The 9,454-nt window shown below is 40.7% G+C and overlaps 1 pseudogene; it reads left to right on the top strand.

Moving 5' to 3' along the window:
- The first annotated feature begins 4,003 nt into the window (after nt 1–4,003).
- LOC150006000 (large ribosomal subunit protein eL14 pseudogene) lies at nt 4,004–4,568 on the top strand (annotated as a pseudogene).
- The last annotated feature ends 4,886 nt before the right edge of the window (nt 4,569–9,454 follow it).

The following is a 9,454-nucleotide window of genomic DNA, read 5'->3' as shown; positions in this document are numbered from 1 at the left end:
GGATTTGTACTGAAAAACAGGGTGCAAGCAGAAGGGTGCCAGGAGCCAGGATTGGGATGGTGGCTGCTGAATCACCAAATAGATGGCCAAGGCTAGTGCATGCACCAAAATTGCACTGGGTAAACTGAAGGCAAAACTTGGACTTGAAACACTGACCTTCATTCATTGTGTTTGTGTGTGTGTGTTTTCCTGATTATAACAAAAAACATGTTCTATGTAGAATATATGGAAGTAATAGACAAGTAAAAAAAAGCATCTATGATAAATCACATCATAATAATATAATAATCATCTTTATCACTGTGTCAATAGTTGTATCTTTTAAAAAATTTACCCCCTTTTTGGTGAGAGCTAAGCTCTTAAATGTCATGAAATGTAGGACCCTTCAAGAACTGGAAGTTAATGATGCATGTAAGAACTGGGTGAGTTATCTAGATCTAAGGAGAGAAGCATGGTGCCCAGGACTTTGTGCTTCATCTCTTGCTATAGGCATTGCCAAGACTGCTCTGTGAAGAGCTGGGAACATCACTTAGGGCAGTGTTTAGCTGCGAGCTCAGATTTCACCCAAAAAGCTTGATTCCATCTCTGCCCAGTGTGGTGATTCAGATACAGCTATATATATTTTATATATAAAAAGTTGAATTATATTTATATATTATTACATTAGAATAGTGGTTCGTACTTTTCTTTCTTCAAACTAACATATATTACATGGAGTCCAGACAAGAGTTGATTAACATGTCTAAAAAGAACAGATATTCCTAACCAATAATTAGAACATTCATTCTCCTAGAATATTAGTTGCAAACGTAACATAATCCTTCTGGAAATTTCTGTCATGTTTGGTTTTTTTTGGCTGTCCATGAAATTGAACTGTTGCTATTACTTGTGATCTTTTATATTAAAGGAAAATTATTTTTTAAAGTTTGAAGGTTTTCTTATGCTTTATAATTTACAACTAAAATTTTTGAAAGCCTCAAGCTAGGTTAATGATTAAACTGTTAAAGCATGCTCCATGGGATGCCTTACCTCTTACAAAGATATTCAGTGCTAAATTTATAAGATTCTCTTTTTGTGGAGCGCCAAAAGGGTCATTTTCAAGTGAGGAACCTTTTTAATCTCAATTTTGCCATCTGAGAGTCACTTAAGTGTTGCCTAGTTCAAGGGCACACATTATAGCCAGTCCCAAGTAATATAATTCACACCCTTTTTCTAATACCGCAGTGTATGTTCCTTTCTTTGGAAAAATTTTATACAATATATCTGATGACATATAGGTCCCAGTGCAAACTTTACCACTGATGAGAGATACTGGATAGTTTCTCGGAGTGTGAGTTCTCAGAGGGTGGCTGGGAAGATGGATGCGTCCTTTCAGTGCCTTCGGTTTCCTGGGAAGTTGGTATACAGTGTGGAAATTCACCATGTCTGTCTCTACTTCTGAGGAATGTTCATAATACTTACTTTATTTATCAAAACATTACTTCTGTGCTTAAAAGTGTCAATGGGAGTTCACCACTACTTATTTAGATAATGTACAAATTTGTTTATTTTCCTCTTTTTCTCTCTCTCCCTCCCTTCCTTCCTTTCTCTTTCCCTCCCTCCCTCCTACTCCATCCCTCCCTCCTTCTTTCTTTCCTTCCTTCTTTCTTTTTCTCTCTTCTTTCGATAACACAGCCATGTTCATTTATTTTGGTATTGTCTGGGACTGATTTTGCACTAAAAAGGCTGAGTTTAGGAATTGAAATAAAGAACATGTGAATGCAAAGCCTAATTTACTATCTGGCCCCTTACAGAAAAGTTTGCCTTGGTACAAAGGGATGGTATAGAGCAGCTGATTAGCGTGCCATCCACTCCTCCGCCCATTCAGCCAGTATTCGGAAATTTATTATATAAGCCAAAGGAAGCAAAAGAGAGTCTTGATTTAACTTCTGATGACACAAGGGCAGGCAAAAATAGGTTCATACTTTTAATACAACTAAATAACAAATAATAAATTATAATACAGGAATAAATTGTGGCCCTGGCCAGTGTGGCTCAGTGGGTTGGAGTGTTATCCTCTAACAGAAAGGCTGCAGGTTCAATTCCTGTTCAGGGCACATACCTAGGTTGCAGGTTCAATCCCTAGTCCAAGTGTGTAGAGGAAGCAACCAATTGATGCTTCTCTCTTGCATCAATGTTTCTCTCTTCCTTCTTGTCTCTCTAAAAGCAATGAAAAAAAAAAGTCCTGTGATGAAGATTAAAATTAGTAAATAAATAAATAAACAAACAGACTGCATTTTACATACTTACAATTGTAAACCTACTTTTACCCACCTCAGTGCAGACTAGATACCCTGAACCACATTTACAATGCAAACATCTAAATTTAAAGATAAAATAAAACTTTTAAATTACATTGCAGAGCTAGCTAGAAATTTTTGATTTGTCAGAATGTTACAGAACCCCTGGGCTGCTCCAATTGAAAACAAACCCACGGGCTCTTTAGTTAGGGGCCCAATTGCCCACCACCAAAATTATAACTCTCAATACCAGAGTTTGGTGAAAAGAAAAAGAATTGTTTATTTAACAGTTATATAGATTTAGTTATTTGCGGATTTCTGTTGTTATATAGATTTAGTTATTTGCGGATTTCTGTTAAGTCTTATGCTCTTTAAAACACCCACAAACACATATCCTTGCTTCCCACCCCCCCCACCAAACCAGGCTAGCTTCAGAAAAGTTAGAGAAACTGTTTTTCTACTCTCCAAACACAGTTCAGCTTTACCAGCAGCTGCCAATCACTCAGTTCTGATTGGGGAGGTCCTTTCTGCGCTGTGGCGCCCCCCAGCTCTCAATGCAGAACCGCCTGGGCTCTCAGCCTCCCTGCAAACTGCCATCTTCCTGCAAACCGCGCGGATCTCCTCTCCTTCTCAAAACCGCATGGCGAGAGCCTCTCAAAGCAGCCCGGAGACCCCTTCTCCAAGCCGCATGGAAGGAAAAGAGCACACAAGAGCTAGAGCATGAGCGAGAGAGAGCGAAAATGTCCGCAGCTGCTTATGTATCCCTGACTGCGTCCTCTGACGCAGTGGGTGTTGCAAACAGTTCTGACCATTCACAGAACCGTACGCAGGCTCTGTGTGCTTTCTCCATACTGTCCACTGGTTCAAGACTCCTCCCATCTACCTGAGGCTTTGGATGCATTAAAGCCATTTTGCATAAGAAAGACACTAGCCACCAGCCTCAGGCATGTGGAGGCGTTCTAAAATTTGCTTCCTTCTCCCCATCCCCCAGCCGCAAACTCTGGGGATTTTTGGACTCCCCTGTTTCTGTAACAAGAATACAAAATTAATATGATCACAGGAATCCAGATAAATATGATTGTACTAAAGCTGACTTTTGCCTAAGAGGTGTTTGCATAAGTAGTTGTCTTGACCTTTTGTTTGGGTGTCTCTGCAAGGTCACAGGACTTCAATAAAATCTACTGCCTACATAAGGCAAGAGGTCTTTTGTGAGCCTGGGAGCCTGTTACATGACTTTGGTAATTCAAAAGGGCTAAACTTTCAGTTTGAGTGAATTAGAAATAAACTTCCCTAACAAACTTTTAGTGGTAGGTGAGGGACATTGAGAATTCATATCACAAGCTGGCCTTGTTTGGACTTGAATTGATATATCTTTTGTGGAAAAACATAAACAAAAGAAAAACAAAAACAAAAAACCTCACATAAGTAATTTATTTTTAAAAAGGACCTGGTCCTGGCTGGTGTGGCTTAGCAGATTGAGTGCTGGCCCGTGAAGCAAAGGGTTGCTGGTTTGATTCCCAATCAAGGTACCTGCCTGGGTTGCGGGCCACGTTCTAAGTTGGGGTAATGCAGGAGGCAACCGCACATTCATGTTCTTTCCCTCTCTCCCTCACTTCCCCTGTCTCTAAAAAGAAAAAAAGAAAATCTTAAAAATATATAAAAATAAATAAAATAAGACCTAATTTCTGATCACGGAACGCTGCCAATATGGTGTCTGGTACTTCATGGAGCTTGGCTGAGCGGCCTACGTGTCCTTTGGGCCTCATGCCAGGAAGCTGGTCATGATTGTGTATGTTACTGACCAGAACAGGGTTTTGGTTGATGTATCTTCCAACCAGGTAAGGAAAGGCAATGCCCTTCAAATGCACGCAGCTCACTGACTTCATCTTCAAACTTGGCAGACGGGAGATATCAGTACAAAATGGGCAGCCACAAGATGGGCCAAAAAGATTGAAGCCAGAGAAAGAAAAGACAAGATTAGAGATTTTGATCATTACAAAGTATTGAAGGCAAAGAAAATAAGGAACAGAATAATCAAGCTTGAAGTTAGGAAGCTTCAAAAGGTGATTAGTTTCTGAGAGCTTCCTCCACAAAAGCACCTGCTGCTAAAGGTGAAGCTGCAGCAGCTGCTACAGAAGTTCCAACAAAAAAGATGCAACTGCTGCAGGCAAGAAGGCTCCAGCCCAGGGGTGAGCTGCAGCCCAGAGTCAGCACCCAAAAGCTCAGAAGGGTCCCAAACCTCCGACCCACAAAGCACTGGCTCCAAAGGCATCTGTCAAGAAAGCATGAGAACATAAGAGGCTATTATAAAAGTAATAAAGGTTCTTTTTGACACACTGGCAAATCTTTTAAGAAGCAGGACTTTATTTAGTGGTCTGGGATTTCATGGAAATAAACTAGGTCCACTTAGAAGGAAATACTGTTAACTCTGTCCTCAAAGAATTCCCAAAGATAAAATTACAAGAGAGGAAAGTGAATAATCAAAAATTAAAACTCATGCATACACACAAGTAAAGAAATCACCATGAAAGAGAGCCAGCTGAATCAAGGCATAGCATTATTAAACCTGAAGAGACTTCAGATAATTAATTTATACAGATAAAAATTAAAATAAAATATTAAATAAGTATAAAATATAAATTTAAAATTAAAAGATGGGTAGAAAAATATGAATAAGAACTAAAAGTGATCAGGCTTTAAAAACATGACATTAACAATAGAATATTTATAACTTTAAAAAATTTCAAAAGATGGGTTAAGTAGCAAATTGTATAGAGGTAAAACGATTAGGGAACCAGAATATCTGAGGAAATTATCCAGAATACAACGCAAAAAGATGAAAGGATAAAAAACTATGGAAGAAGACAGGCTGAGAGATGTGTACTAAGGGAAAAAGCACCATAATATCTAACTGAATTTTCAAATGAGGAAAATAGGATGTAGCTAAAGTACTGCTTAGAAAAAGAATGTGAAGGAGTTCGCAGAATTGATGGAAAACACTTAATTTCCAGATGTAGAAATCTCAAAGGGTAAATGAAAATCAGTCCAAACCTAGAAATCTCAAACCTAGAACCTGCAGAACACCTGAAGTGCAGAAAATAGACGACTAAAAGCCACTCAGTGAGAAAAAACAATTTACACACAAAGAAACAAGTATTAGGCTGAACTGACATTACAGTCAGAAATGGAAGGTGTAAAATCATGTCTTTAAACAGCACACGGAGAATAACTGGCTGCTTAGCATTATGCATCCAGCAAACCTCCAAAAATGAGGCAACGTGGAGAAAATAAGCTTATTAAGGGGGAACAGTTCCTTTCCAAGGGGAATTCTAAAATAGGTCCTCAGGAAGGAGATAAATCCCACTTGGAAATTCTAGGTTACAAAAAAAAAGAGGGAGGAAGGGAGGGAGTGAGAGGGAGAGAAAGAAAGGGAGAGAGAGAAAGGGGTCTCGCATTCTCGCTCTCGCTCACTCTGGCTCTCCCTCTCGGTCTTGCGCTCTCTCTCTCTCTCTCTCTCTCTCTCTCTCTCTCTCTCTCTCTCTCTCTCTCTCTCTCTCTCTCTCTCTCATTCTCGCTCTCACTCTCTTGGACTCGCTCTCCTGCATCTCCCTCCATGAGGTTTGGTGAAGTGGCTTTCTCCATGCAGTTTTGAGAGGGCTCTCTAGGCTGCTTTATGAGGCTCTCGCCATGCGGTTTTGAGAAGGAGAGGAGATCCATGTGGTTTGCAGGAAGAAGGCAGTTTACAAGGAGGCTGAGAATCCAGGCGGTTCTGCATTGAGAGCTGGAGGGCACCACAGCACAGAAAGGACCTCCCCAATCAGTTTTGAGTGACTGGCAGCTACTGGTAAAGCTGAACTGTGCCTAGGAAGTAGGGAAACGGTGTTTCCGACTTTTCTAAGGCTGGTCTGGTTTGGTAGGGGGAGGCAGAACTATGTGTTTGTGGGTGTTTTAAAGAACATAAGACTCAACAGCGGAAATCCACAAATAATCTAAATCTATCTAACTGTTAAATAAATAGTTCTTTTTCTTTTCACTAAACTCTAGTACTAAGAGTTGTAATTCTGGCGGTGGGCAGTTGGGCCCCCAACTATATGGCCCACGGGTTCTGCTTCAATCGGAGCAGCCCAGAGGTTCTGTTACAACTCCATTCCAGCCACACTGGCCCCCTTATTAGAACCTTAGTCAAAGCCTACTTAAAGTCCCAAGCCTAATCCTTTTGCTTTTAGTATTTTCTCAACTCTGGAATACCCCTCTCAATTAAATCCATAAAGGTGTGCCCTATTTCCTTGAATTTACTTCTGATAGTTTAGAAGGCAGAGTTATTTTTAGGCTATGGTGATCAGAGACAATTGTATTGGACACTTCCACTGGTGTGATGTAATGTCAGTAGCTTAATCTGGTGGCAGCATGAAGGAACAAAGGAGAGGAGCACCAGAGAAAAGGAGGCCACTGAATTAAATCAGGTTTGATTTAATAAGTGTCTTAAAGAGAAGTGTTGGTTGGAAAATGTTAGGGAAACCTGGAGAAGAGGAGTTGATCTGTCACAGAGGGAGGGAAGTGTGGAGGATGGGAGCTGTCTCAGACCTGGTGATTTTGAAGAGTCTAAGCTTGTCCAGAGGACAGCTGGAGATATGGAACCAAAGTCAGGAGAAGGATCAGGGCCAAATAGTTTCATCTAGAAGTCACTATATGGAAGTGAAAGCTGAAAGGTTATGGTACACTGAGAGTGCTAAATGTGGAGAAGTCAGGGACAGACAGACAGACAGACAGACAGACCGAGAACCGAGCAAACTAGGGCTTCCTGAAGGAGCTGGAAGGCAGGTATGAATGAGATGGAGCAGGGAGTACCTGGAGGGAAAGAAACCCAGGAGTGATCAGATGCCAAGGATCAACATGCAGCCTCCATCCGAAGTGAGCCAGAGAGTACTTATTTCAACAGCCCAGAAGTTTACACACTCCATCGTCGTCGGCAGCCGTCCGTCTCGAGAGACAATGGTGTAGCTTCTTAAGAGTCTTAAGAGTCTATCTGCACCGCCAAGAATGGCTGTGCAGTCCGACTCGGGAGTGACACGGTATCTGTCTCCTCCCGTGTTGAATCGACATCTTGCGATGACGCTGGAGTGTCCTCTCCAGTGAAGCTGAAGCTACAGAGCCTGGGCAGGGTGATATGGAGGGTCTGCTGTTGCCCATGCAGCAGACCCCCCCTCTCTTCGCAGCTGAAGGGTCCAAGGGAAAGACGGAGTCAATACAGCTTGGTTTCAGGTGCGCCGCAGGAGTTGCCGGTGTTGACTACAGCGTCAAACCGCCTTAGGGACTCCGGCTCCGGATTTTCTGTCGGGGTTTACTCCCTTAGCCTTTCCCCTGAAGAGGTATGCCGCAAGGCAGCAAAGGTGTTTTGGAGTCAGAGTTTTCCTTCTCTGATGTGCCCTGACTGGAAGATCAAACCAGCGACACTTAGCTCGCAGGCTGACGCTCAATCCACTGAGCCAAACCAGCCAGGGCAGTTTACACACTAAACAGGTGATAACTGCCCCATCTGCAGCGGGGCTGGAATTGGGGTCAGACAAGTGAGACACCTAAAATTTATTAAAATTCGCACCCTAGATGCCTCACTTGCCTTACCCTAGTCTTGGCCCTGTACTGAAGAGAGGACTGAAAAAAGGGGTAGGGATGACAATAAAGACTTTCACTTTTTACTTGGTATATTTCTGCTTGCTTGAGTCATTAAAAAGTCCATTGCCTGGGTATTGTGTTTGAGCTGGTACACCATAGCAGCTTCCTTGCCCTTGGGCTTCAAGCTAGCTTTGGCTAATAGGAAATAAGGAAGAAGTCTATAGAGAGGCACAAGGACAGAAGGGGAGAGAACCTAGTGTTTATTCCTTTTCTCTCACAACACTACTTCAGGCAATGGCTTCACTTGTCCTGTTGGATGCCGTTCTTTCAAGGTCCATATGTCTAACACCATTCATCCCTTTGTCCCTTTGTTGGGGATAAAGAAGCAAGGCAGTGACTCTCAAACCAGTAGGAGATAATTAACAGATGAATCACGAAGAAGAGGTGAGGAAATGACATTCCGCAGCTCCTCACACATATCCCTGGGATCAACAGGAGGAAGATTGTTGTCACTGAACACAGAGAAATGGGAAGATGTAGATAACCAGATTACTCTAAATTAATCACACCCTGAGTTAAGTAGTTAATCATGTTAGATTCTGAACTCGGATTAACCAGTAATGGAGGAACAGGGGAGAAGGAGAGGGGAGGGTGAGCTAATGGCATTAGGGAGGGGGAGCTAATAGCATTAGTATAAAACCAGTTTTCTTTGTCTACTTTGCGTGCACGTGCTCCTGGCTGGCGGTGCGCCCGACTCTGCAGACTTGTGAATAAACGCCTTTCTTTGCTGCTCAAAAAAGAAAGAGAGAAAGGGGGAGAGAAAGGGGGAGAAAAATGGAGAGAAAGAGAAATAAGGTTGTGAATATGCTAAACACACATTGACTATTGAATATTACAAGTTTAATTTGAAGGATTAACCAAAATACTATTATCAAAATAGTATTTTCCTGGAGGAGATGACTGGAGTTAAAATGTTCCAAGGTTCTTATAAAGTTTAGGAGAAATTTAAAAAGATTTGTTATCTTCGGGTTTTAAGTTAACTATGTTAATTTAAAATTAAGGCAATCACTAAAAGATAAAATATATTTAAAAAAGATAAAATGTATGTATATCTCTCAAATTATGTGAAAAATTATAATGAGAGAAACATCAATTACATACCAAAATTAATACAAAAGTCAAATAGGTATAAGAGAACAGAAAAAAAATAGGTTAAATAAAAAGCATCAGCTCAAAGAATATATATGTAATCATACTCAATATGGATGAAAAAACTTTTCAGTTAAAAGACAAAATGGATTAAACTCATTTGGAAGATAGATAATTAGAGAATGAAAAATAGATAATTAGAGAATGAAAAAGTCATCAGGTTTTCAAAAGATAATAAATGGACATTATATTCCTCCTTGCTGCCAAACATGAAAATGGCAAATTTATAGCATTAGTTATCAAAACAGAAAAAAAAAAGAAATAGAATATATGAAAGCTCTATATCCATTAAAAATTGTATCAGTAATTAATCTCCTCAAAAAATATATCTACCACATTACTTTACTGGAATC

This window comes from Furipterus horrens, unplaced genomic scaffold, assembly GCF_987537825.1.
Source record: "Furipterus horrens unplaced genomic scaffold, mFurHor1.1.pri manual_scaffold_6, whole genome shotgun sequence".
Taxonomy (NCBI): Eukaryota; Metazoa; Chordata; class Mammalia; order Chiroptera; family Furipteridae; genus Furipterus; species Furipterus horrens.
The sequence above is the reverse complement of the archived record's forward strand: the minus strand, read 5'-3'. Positions and strand labels throughout refer to the sequence as shown.